The sequence below is a fragment of the Odocoileus virginianus genome, chromosome 10 (genome assembly GCF_023699985.2).
Source record: "Odocoileus virginianus isolate 20LAN1187 ecotype Illinois chromosome 10, Ovbor_1.2, whole genome shotgun sequence".
NCBI lineage: Eukaryota > Metazoa > Chordata > Mammalia > Artiodactyla > Cervidae > Odocoileus > Odocoileus virginianus.
This window is the reverse complement of record NC_069683.1, coordinates 37253528-37264259: the sequence shown is the minus strand read 5'-3', so window position 1 is coordinate 37264259 and position 10732 is coordinate 37253528.

Below are 10732 nucleotides of genomic sequence, written 5' to 3'. Positions count from 1 at the left end.
GGCTCAGTAGTTGCACATGGACTTAGTTGCTCTATGGCATGTGGGGTCTTAGTTCCCTGACCAGGGATAGAACCTACCTCCTCCACATTGCAAGTTGGATTCTTAACCACTAGGTCACCAGGGAACTCCCTGGGTTTTCTTTCTGTTTATTGCTATCTTTAATTTCTTTCAACAATATTTTGTAGTTTTTACTATACAAGTATACAAGTCTCCCACCTCCATGGTTATGTTTACTCTTAAGTATTTTATTCTTTTTATGCTATTATAAACAGAATTGTCTTCTTAATTAGGGGGGTGTTCTTTATTAGTATAAATTAATGCAACTGTGTTGTTGACTTTGTATCCTACAACTTTGCTGAGTTTATTTATTAGCTCTTAACAGGTTATATGTATGTGTGTATGTTTGTGTTAAAATTTTTAAGAGTTTCTATGTACATGTTATCCATGAACAGAGCTAATTTTACTGCCTTTTCCATTTGGATGCCTTTTATCTCCTTTTCTTGCCTAATTGCTCTGGCTAGGACTTCCAGTACTATGTTGAAAAAAAGTGGCAAAAGCCAGCCTTTTTTTTTTCCTATTCTTAGAAAAAATGCTTTGTCTTTCATCTTTGAGCATGATGTAAACTGTGGATTTTTCATATGTAACCTTTATTATGTTGAGGTAACTTCCTTCTCTTCCTAGTGTGCTGAATGTTTTTATCATGGAAGTGTGTTGAATTTTGTTAAATGCTTTTTCTGTATCAATTGGGATGATCATGTGGTATTTTCCCCCCTTCATTCTGTTAATATGATATAGCACATTAATTGATTTTTGGATGTTAAACCATCTTTGCATTACCAAAATAAATCCCACTTAATAATGATGTATAATTGAACTCTTTTATTTTTGGTTACACTGGGTCTTCATTGTGGCATATGGGTTTTCTCTAGTTGTAGCTTAGTTGCCCCCAGGCATGTGGGATCTTAGTTTCCTGACCAGGGATAGAACCTGTGTTCCCCACACTGCAAGGCAGATTCTTAACCACTGGACCACCAAGGAAGTCCTTGAACTCATTTTTAAACTAAATCAAATTAAGAATTTTTATGCTCCTGCTAACTAGCTCTTGGGAGCTCAAGAAGATCAAAATAATTTTAGAAATTAGAGAAACTGATTTATAATATAAGTAAACTAATATACTATTCAGTGTGTGTGTCTCTGTGTATTAGAGAGGGTAAGTGGACAGTATGTTACAGAACGCAGGTTCAGCTGCTGGCCACTTGGAAGGTGTTGTTTGGAAAGGAAAGTTCACTTTATTTAGGTGGCTGGCAACCTGGGGAGAAGGGGGACTCAAGAACCAACTCCAAATATTCTGCTTGACCAAGAAAAATTTGAAAGGGAGAAAGGGGAAGCTAATCGCAGGGGAGGAGGTCAGAGTCTTTATATTCCTGTGTGCAGACTTTCTGCTGGTAGGCTGGTGGGGAGGTAGCGCAGCAGTGTTGAGCCTGCAGTTACTGTCCTTTACCCAGGGTGGGGCCTTAGTTCCTGCAGAAGGAGTCAAAGATACTGTCATGTATTTCCCTTGAGGAGGAACTAGAACCCTGCTTTATCACTGCTCTATTATTTCTTACAAAGAAACAGAGGAAAACAATAGAATGGGAAAGATTAGAGATCTCTTCAAGAAAATCAGAGCTACCAAGGGAACATTTCAAAGATGGGCACAATAAAGGACAGAAACAGTATGGACCTAACAGAAGCAGAAGATACTAAGAAGAGGTGGCAAGAATACACAGAAGAACTGTACACAGGAGATCTTAATGACTCATAATCAAGATGGTGTGATCCCTCACCTTGAACCAGACATCCTGGAGGGCAAAGTCAAGTGGACCTTAGGAAGCATCACTATAAACAATCCTAGTGGAAGTGATGGAATTACAGCTGAGCTTTTTCAAATCCTAAAAGATGATGCTGTTAAAATGCTGCACTCAATATGCCAGCAAATTTGGAAAACTCAAAAGTGGCCACAGGACTGGAAAAGGTCTGCTTTCTTTCCAATCCCAAAAAGAGGTAGTGCCAAAGAATGTTCAAACCACTGCACAATTGCACTTATTTCACACACTAGGAAAGTAATGCTCAAGATTTTCCAAGAGAGGCTTCAACAGAGTGTGAACTGAGAACTTCCAATTGCTCAAGCTAGATTTAGAAAAGGCAAAGGAAACACTGATCAAATTGCCAACATCCGTTGGATCATAGAAAAAGCAAGAGAATTCCAGAAAAACATCTACTTCTGTTTCACTGACTACACTAAAACCTTTGACTATGTGGATCATAAGAAACTGTGGGAAATTCTTAGGGAGATGGGAAAACCAGACCACCTTACATGCCTCCTGAGAAACCTGTATGCTGATCAAGAATCAACAGTTAGAACCTGACATGGAACAAGTCTGGTTCCAAATTGGGAAAGGAGTATGTCAAGGCTGTATATTGTCACTCTGTTTATTTAACTTATATGCAGAGTACATCATGAAAAATGCCAAGCTAGATGAAGCACAAGCTGGAATCAAGATTTTCAGGAGAAATATCAATAATTTCAGATATGCAGATGACACCACCCTTATGGTAGAAAGTGAAGAGGAACTAAAGAGCTTCTTGATGAAGGTGAAATAAGAGAGTAAATAAGCTGGCTTAAAACTCCAACATTTAAAAAACTAAGATCATGGCATTCAGTCCCATCACTTCATGGCAAATAGATGGGGAAACAATGTAAACAGTGAGAGATTTTATTTTGTTGGGCTCCAAAATCACCACAGATGGTGACTGCAGCCATGAAATTAAAAGATGCTTGCCCCTTGGAAGAAAAGCTATGACCAACCTAGACAGTGTATTGAAAAGCAGAGATATTACTTTTCTGACAAATGTCTGTCTAGTCAAAGCTATGGTTTTTCCAGCTGTCATGTACGGATGTGAGAATTGGTCCATAAAGAAGGCTGAGCCCCAAAGAATTGATCCTTTTGACCTGTGGCGTTGGAGAAGGTTCTTGAGAATCCCTTGGACAGCAATGCAATTAAACCTGTCAATCCTAAAGGAAATAAAATCCTGAATATTCATTGGAAATGAATATTCCATTGAATGCTGAATCTCCAAAACTTTGGACACCTTATGGCAGAATGTGAAAAGATGTGAAAAGATGTGAAGAGCCAACTCATTAGAAAAGACCCTGATTCTGAGAGATAGAAGGCAGGAGGAGAAGGGAATGAAAGAGGACGAGATGGTTGGATGGTACTCAGCCATCAGTGGCTATGAGTTTGAGCAAGCTCCGGGAGATGGTGATGGAAGGGAAGTGCTGCTTTCCATGGGGTTGCAAAGTCAGACAACTGAACAACAGCAACAACATTATTTCTTGACTGCTCCTCCTTTGTTTCTGCATTTTCTCCCTTCCTTCCTTGATTTGTTGTTCAGTTGCTCAGTCTTGTCTGACACTTTGAGACTCCATGGACTGCAGCATTCCAGGCTTCCCTGTCCTTCACCATCTCCCAGAGTTTGCTAATCATCTTCCTTGATTGGCAACTGTTTAAATCTGCCCTTTGCAACTCAGAGAAGGTTAAGGAGGCTAAATGAAGCCTATTTTCTACAAACAAGAAATAGAGGCCACAGAAAAGATTTGTACTGGGAAGGGTCCCACAGATTCTCAAACATAATCACTCCTCAGTTCAAATCATATCCGCTATAGTTTGGTAACCCCAGATAAGTTTTAAACTTATTTATGTTTCAGATTTCCTCAGTTGTAAAATGTGTTAAAGTAGTCCTACTTTAGGACTGTTGTAAAGACTAAAGATACAATGTTTGTGAAGCACTGAGAATAGTTCCTGGAATGCTAGTAACTGCTCTATGAACACTGAGTCAAAGTTGCCCTGTTAGATTTGATACTTTGGGACCCCATGGACTATATAGTCCATGGAATTCTCCAGGCCAGAATACTGGAGTGGGTAGCTTTTCCCTTTTCCAGGGGATCTTGCCAACCCAGGGATCAAACCCAGGTCTCCCACATTGCAGGAGGATTCTCTACCAGCTGAGCCACCAGGGAAGCCCACGAATACTGGAGTGGGGTAGCCTATCCCTTCTCCTAGTGTAACTATTATTATATTGTTGCATTCTGACTAATGAGACATAGGAGTATTTTGCTGAATCCAAATTTAAAGTCAGATTGCCAGCTAAACAATTTGGTGGAAAGGAAAGCACTTACAGCTAAAAAACTATAGGCAGCAATCTTTACACTGGATAAAAGACTGTCAGCTTTATCATTTGTGTGTGTCGTCTTATTTATATCTGAAAAGAAACCAAGATGCCTATCCTTCAGTGTTCCCTCAGGTGAAAAAAAATAATCTTCCAATCTGCAGAGATTGCATATAAGTGGAGGAGTCTGACCTTGAAATTTTTTACCGCCAGGAGGAATGAGGTTGTGGGCACATTGAAGAGGTACCTCTGCCTCCCCTTCCCATCCCAGTGGACCTACTATTATTGTAAATTACAGTTGTCCGTCAACCACTGCCCCCCCCAACCTGCCTCCCCCAGCACATACATAAGGTCAAGGTTCATGCCTGACCTTCTCTATACCATCCCTTTCAACATCTGAGCGGATATGTTCTGGATTTAACTCCTTTCTTCCATTCTATTCACCTTTCTATTCACTCTGTTATCTGACACTGAGGAAGAAGCCATGGATATCAGAGATGTAGATTTAAATTCAAGGCCTTGTTCCTTCACTAGCTGAGTAAACTTGAACCAGTAACCTCATAAGTTCAAGCTTCAACTTCTCACATAAAAGCTAGAAATAATATTTACCTCAAAGATAATGTGAGAACAAAATAAGACAATGCATAATATAAAGCGTTATGAAAAGTGATAATAGATGAACAAAATAGTCTTATTTGGCTGAATTTTGCAGTATCAAGTCACCTATCTAGTTCTCAATTTATTTTCTAAACTTTTTTTGCTTAAATTGCCACTGGTTTATTTATCTTGGCCTGCCATATCTCCATGAGCTTTTTAAAAATTAATAGACTTTCAGAACTTCCTTGGTGGTCCAGTGGCTAAGATTCTGCAATCCCAATGCAGGGCTGGAATTTGATCCCAAGTCAGGGAACTAGATCCCACATGCCACAACTGAGAGTAACTAAGAGTTCGCCTGCCACAACCACAACTAAAGATTGATTCTGCATGACACAATGAAGATCTCTCATGCTGCAAATAAGAGCCAACACAGCCAGATAAATAAATAAAAGAATTTAGGACTTTCCTGGTGGCCCAGTGATTAAGAATCTGCCTGCCAGTGCAGGGGGCATGGTATCAGTCCCTGATCCTGGAAGATTCCACATGCCACGGGGCAGCTCAGCCACTGCACCACAACTACTAAAGCCCAAGTGCCGTAACTGTTGAAGACTGAGTGCCCTAGAGCATGTGCTCCACAACAAGAGAGTAGGCCCTGCTTGCCGCAACTAGAGAAAGCTTGTATTCATTAACAAAGACCCAGGGCAGCCATAAATAAATAAATGAAATGTAAAGAGATTATATTAAAAATTAATGGACTTTACTTTTTTAGAAGAGTTTTAGATTTACAGAAAGTTTAACCAAGTAGCAAAAGCATTCCCATAAATCCACCTCTATGCACAGCTTCCTCTATCGTTAGAATACTGTAATGATATAGTACATTTGTAATAATCATGAGCCAGTATTGACTTTTTTATTAATTAAAAGACATAGTTCAATATTTATCTTGTTCAAACTGAATGATTAAATGATTTTTGTAATTTTGTTGGCATTCAGTAGTAGTATCCAGTTCTTTCACATTAAAAAACCCATTGACTTCTCTTTAATAAATACAGTTAAAGAATCCTCAGTTTAATTGATGCATTAAAATACTTTCTAAAGAGAATGTTCCCCAAATTCTTATTGGCTTTTTAAATACTCCATTGAATGAGGCTTATTTATTTTTATACAAGGTTTTCAATATTTCTTTAGTAGTCAGATTATGCAAATTAAAAGAAGAGCAACAGTGTTATTAAAGTGCTCCATTGCTTATAGGAACTTGTTAAATATGTTCAACAAGAGTCGATAAAAAAAATGTTTCCCTTTAGGAACTTATTCTTAAAAGGGATAACATTACTTATTAATAGGTAAAGTAATTTTGACTTGAAGTGGACAATAATTATGGTACTTGCCATAGCTATATTTTCCAGTGGATTTCATCCCTTAAAGAATTTGATTGTTACTTGTGTAGTCTAAATACTTACCTAGCATGGCAACAAATGAAATCATTATGTGTAGTGTTGAAGAAGAGGGTAATCAGTATTGATATTCTTTTCTTGTCAGTGGCTAAAAATTTAAAAAGTCATTGACCAAGAGGTGAAACGTAATTTTGAAGAAAGGAAAAAGTAACTCATGTTATAAAAGATGATACCAAGAAAAGTAGCTCATACCATGAACAAATCAAATTTGAAGAGAAGTTCTTGGAGTTGATTTTATTCCTGTACAGGTTCAGGATACCCCCTTGTATGATAATCTTGAGCATTTTTTCTCATTAATATGTGTTCATTCCAGAAAAGATTAAAATAATTTGGATGTAGTCACTATAGAAGCTATGTTACAATGTAACTGGAACATAGACTGTAACTGCAATAAGTCATATAAGCAAATTCTACAAAATAGGAACTATTAAGAAAAGCCAAATCATAAGGGAAATATAATTAAAGAAGGAGGTGTGGAACTCAGATATTTATCTCAGATAAATGCATATAATTTTTACTACACACATGCCCCACGCAATATCTTTTCTAATTTCAGTATGTATTTGCATAGGTACTTAGAAATAAATCAAATTTAACTGGTTGTCCTGTGGGTTTTTTAATTCCTGTGGTTTTTTTTTTTTTTTTGGTTAATTTTTTGAACCTGTCACACAGCTTGTGGGATCTTAGTTCCCCACAAGGATTGAACCTGGGCCCTTGGCAATGAAAGTTCAGACTCCTAACCACTGAACTGCCAGGGAATTCCTTAATTCTTTTTTCTTTTTTAATTGTGGAAAAAATATTTAACAGGAGATTTAGCCTCTTAATAAAACTTAATGTATAGAATACATTATTGTTGAGTGGTGTTCTGTTTTTATTTTTGAATCTAGTGATCCTACTGATGTCAGGATCTGAACTCAAGTCTTCTGACTCCAAATTTAGTGCTTTTTCCACTATGACCTTCCTTATAATTGATTTCGTAAAAATAACCAGCCACATGAGTATATTTGGAATTGTTTCACAGTGACTTTTTCATACTTTACTGGTGCCCTGGGCATCTGAAGAATGTCCCTGGCAGGGAAATATAGAATCTCATTTTCATGCCTCTCTTTGTACCCATTAGATTATTCTTCTGGACAGTTTGTTGAATTAAGCCATGCTGAAGATTCTCTTCATTGTTGAAAGATGAAGTCAATAGCATTCTAGGTCAAGCCTTTAGATCAGCTCTGTGATGTTTGAAATGTCATGCAATAAGCTTGAAAGGGGGAGACAAAAGCTGCAAACTGGAATTACACAACCCTAACAGGATTTGTAAAAATAGTTATTGTTATTAATAGTCATAATTTTAATCAATACCAGGTGTGCAGTTGACAAAATGCATTCATATATATTATTCTATATGATCCTCATAATAACATGACTTATCCTGGGTTGTACAACTAATAAGTGCCAGCCCTTGCCCTCATCTTCCATCTTCAAGTCTTAAGCATTTCCACTGCATAGTGCTGCTAGATGGATGGATGTGAGAAGGTCGTAGCTTCTAGGGCTGCCTGTCAGTTTAACTTGTGTTGGAATCCACTCTTCAACATTTTGTTGTACATTTTGTTACTAACAATATGAAGATATGCTTAAGTTTTAGTTTAAATTTTACAATTCCTTGTACAATTAGCAAATTCAAAATGGAATTTATGAACACCACAACTATCTACTGCCTCAGAACTCTCTGCACTTCAGGGGGCTGGGCTAGTGGGTCTTGGTCAAACAGAGCAGATTGACTTCAGTAACTCAACACTCTCCAAGTTTACTCCTGGGGACTCCCGAAATGAGGCTGGATCTGTGTGAGAGAATGGGCAAGGGACACTTTCCTTTCTGATTTAGATTCAATATGCATTTTTTGAATGCCAGTTACATGCAAAATACTTTCATATAAGATAGCTCATCTCTGAAAGGGAAGGCAGTATTCTACTTTGACATATTGTTGAATTTGAGATCTGAGAAAGTTAAGATGCTCCAACTTTAAAAGATGACGAGAAAACAAAGTTCAGGGAGAAGATTGTGAGCTGGGAAATTGCTGCTGTTTCTTAACTAGTTGATTTTAAGTGCTCAACAAATATTTACTATGTTGGATTGAAATGGTAATTTAGATTGACATGTTGGCATTCCTAACTGAGATTCTGAGCACCCAGATCCTTCAACTTACAGCTTCCCTAATGGGAAATCAATACCCACTGTCCTGTTGTATTTTCCCCACACTATCGTAAAACATAAAGAAGGAATCAAGGTAGACAGCCTACTGGCTCCAGTTGACTATTGGGAAGGGATGTGAAAGATGCTGTATTTTTTCCCCCTGATATCATAAATTGTGTATGGTATTCTACCAAGGGTAAAGGGGAAATGGTGTGAAACTAAAATCTATTCCAAGGGAAAATTTACATTTACTGAGGAAAACATATTGTTTATACTCCAAATAAGAACCTTTGATCTGAAAAGTATGAGTAAATTTATGAGATAATACAAAAAAAACATTTAGAATTAGCAGTGACATCAGTGGTCTTGTCAGCTCACTGAACAGAGTCATTAAAAATGTGAGACTTTACTTCTCCATTAAATTGCTATGGTTATCCAACTTCCTTATGGTTCCAAAATAAAAACTCTCAATTGAGCCTACATTCCCCCCACCTCCATTTCTTTAAGAAACAGAGATTAGAAATAAATTAAATCTCAGGGGGCTTTTGAATGAAGAACACTCATGGACTTGTTCCAATCTTTCTCTATGTCACAAAAACATGACAGAGGTATCTGCACAACTAGAAATCTTTTCAATCAATAAAGATCCAAAGACTTCCCCAGGTGACACCCTGGTTTACACTGTGACAAGACAGAAACATTCCTCTCTGTCTTTTGAAGGACTGTCTCATCCCTGGCATCCAGAATCTTAGTATTTGTTTACCCTCAGCCCCCACCTGTAGAGATGCCTCTTTATGACTATGAAAGCAGTGCATGTCATCTTAACACTCCTCCATTTCACGTAAGCATGGTGAAGGCTATAAACACATGCAGGGATGCACACTCACTAATAGAATGGACAAAAAGCAGCAGCAGTATTTCATAACATTTGTGAAGGTAGCTGTACATTTCATCTTTGAATGGCTACTCAGGTATAATGGATCCCAGGGTTTATAACAGCTCATACACATAAAGGGATCAATGGCTTATTAAATGCTGCCTATCAGAGAACCACACTCACAATATACATCAACACAAGCCTATGGAAAAAGAAAAATAAAAAAATATTACAAAAAAACACATGGAAAATTCAACAGTAGTTATATGCTGTTGAATATGTCATATGTTGAACATATGTTATATATGTCCTTTAAAACATTTTTACTCATCTCTAACAGCAGAAAAGTCTGGGGGCTGGTGAGTAAGAGGGAGGAAAGTTGTTTCTGAAAGTTCAAGAGCTCAGTAGCTCAATATCCCACAGGAGAGCTTAAAGCAAAAGAGTAGGTCAACTGTTAAGATAGTCATCATCCAATCTGTCAAAAAAACACAAAATTAGGAGAACTATAGCTGTACTTTCTAGGCCTGGAAATTACTTCTTGATGCTAAGTCCCCCAAACCATAGTAATTCCTACTGAACAAACAGAAGGAAAATGTATCAGTCTCAGATTAAACCTCTCACAATGCAAGAGGAAACAACACATGGCCCTTTATCACTCCCAAATATGAGGAATACAGTAGGTTGTCTGACCCTGGCTTCAGAGAATTTGAGAGCATTAAGAAAGGCTGAGCTTTTCAAAGGAAAAAGCTGTGCTCAGCTTTTCCCTGTCACTGTGACATCAGCTTCTTGTGCCCTCATAGCCCTTAGCCCTCTTATTCCTAAATGGTTTCCTTCTATCTAATGTCTGCAGTCCCAAAGGTTGATGGTTCAGATAAACTATGAACCAAATCTTGGCATTATATCTCTTCTTTGTGGGAAGGTCAAAGTTGTACTTTACAGGCAGTAACTGTATGCCAGACCCACTCCAGTATTCTTGCTTGGGAAACCCCATGGACAGAGGAGCCTGGAGGGCTACAGTCGTTGGGTGGCAAAGAGCTGGACACATGAGTTTAGACGTGAATACAAAATAAACCCCTAGGCACATCACACAAAAGCCTTCCACAATTTGTACCATACTCACTTTTTTAAAGGGCCATTGCTGTGTCCTCTCTTCTCCCATTTGCACATATTCAGTCTTCATGGCTTCCATGTCTTTGCACATGCTATTCCTTTTTTTCTTTTCTCACCTTCTGTGATGGAAAATTCATGTTCCTCCTTGAGAATACTTTAGCTTTTCAGTAAAACAGCTGCCAACAGCTCCAGGAAATTAGTCACTTCTTCCTCTGTGCTTTTTATAAGCCTCTGTTAATATCACTACTACAATGCCTATTATATTATATTCTAATTTATGTGTCAAATTTCAGGGCAGGGA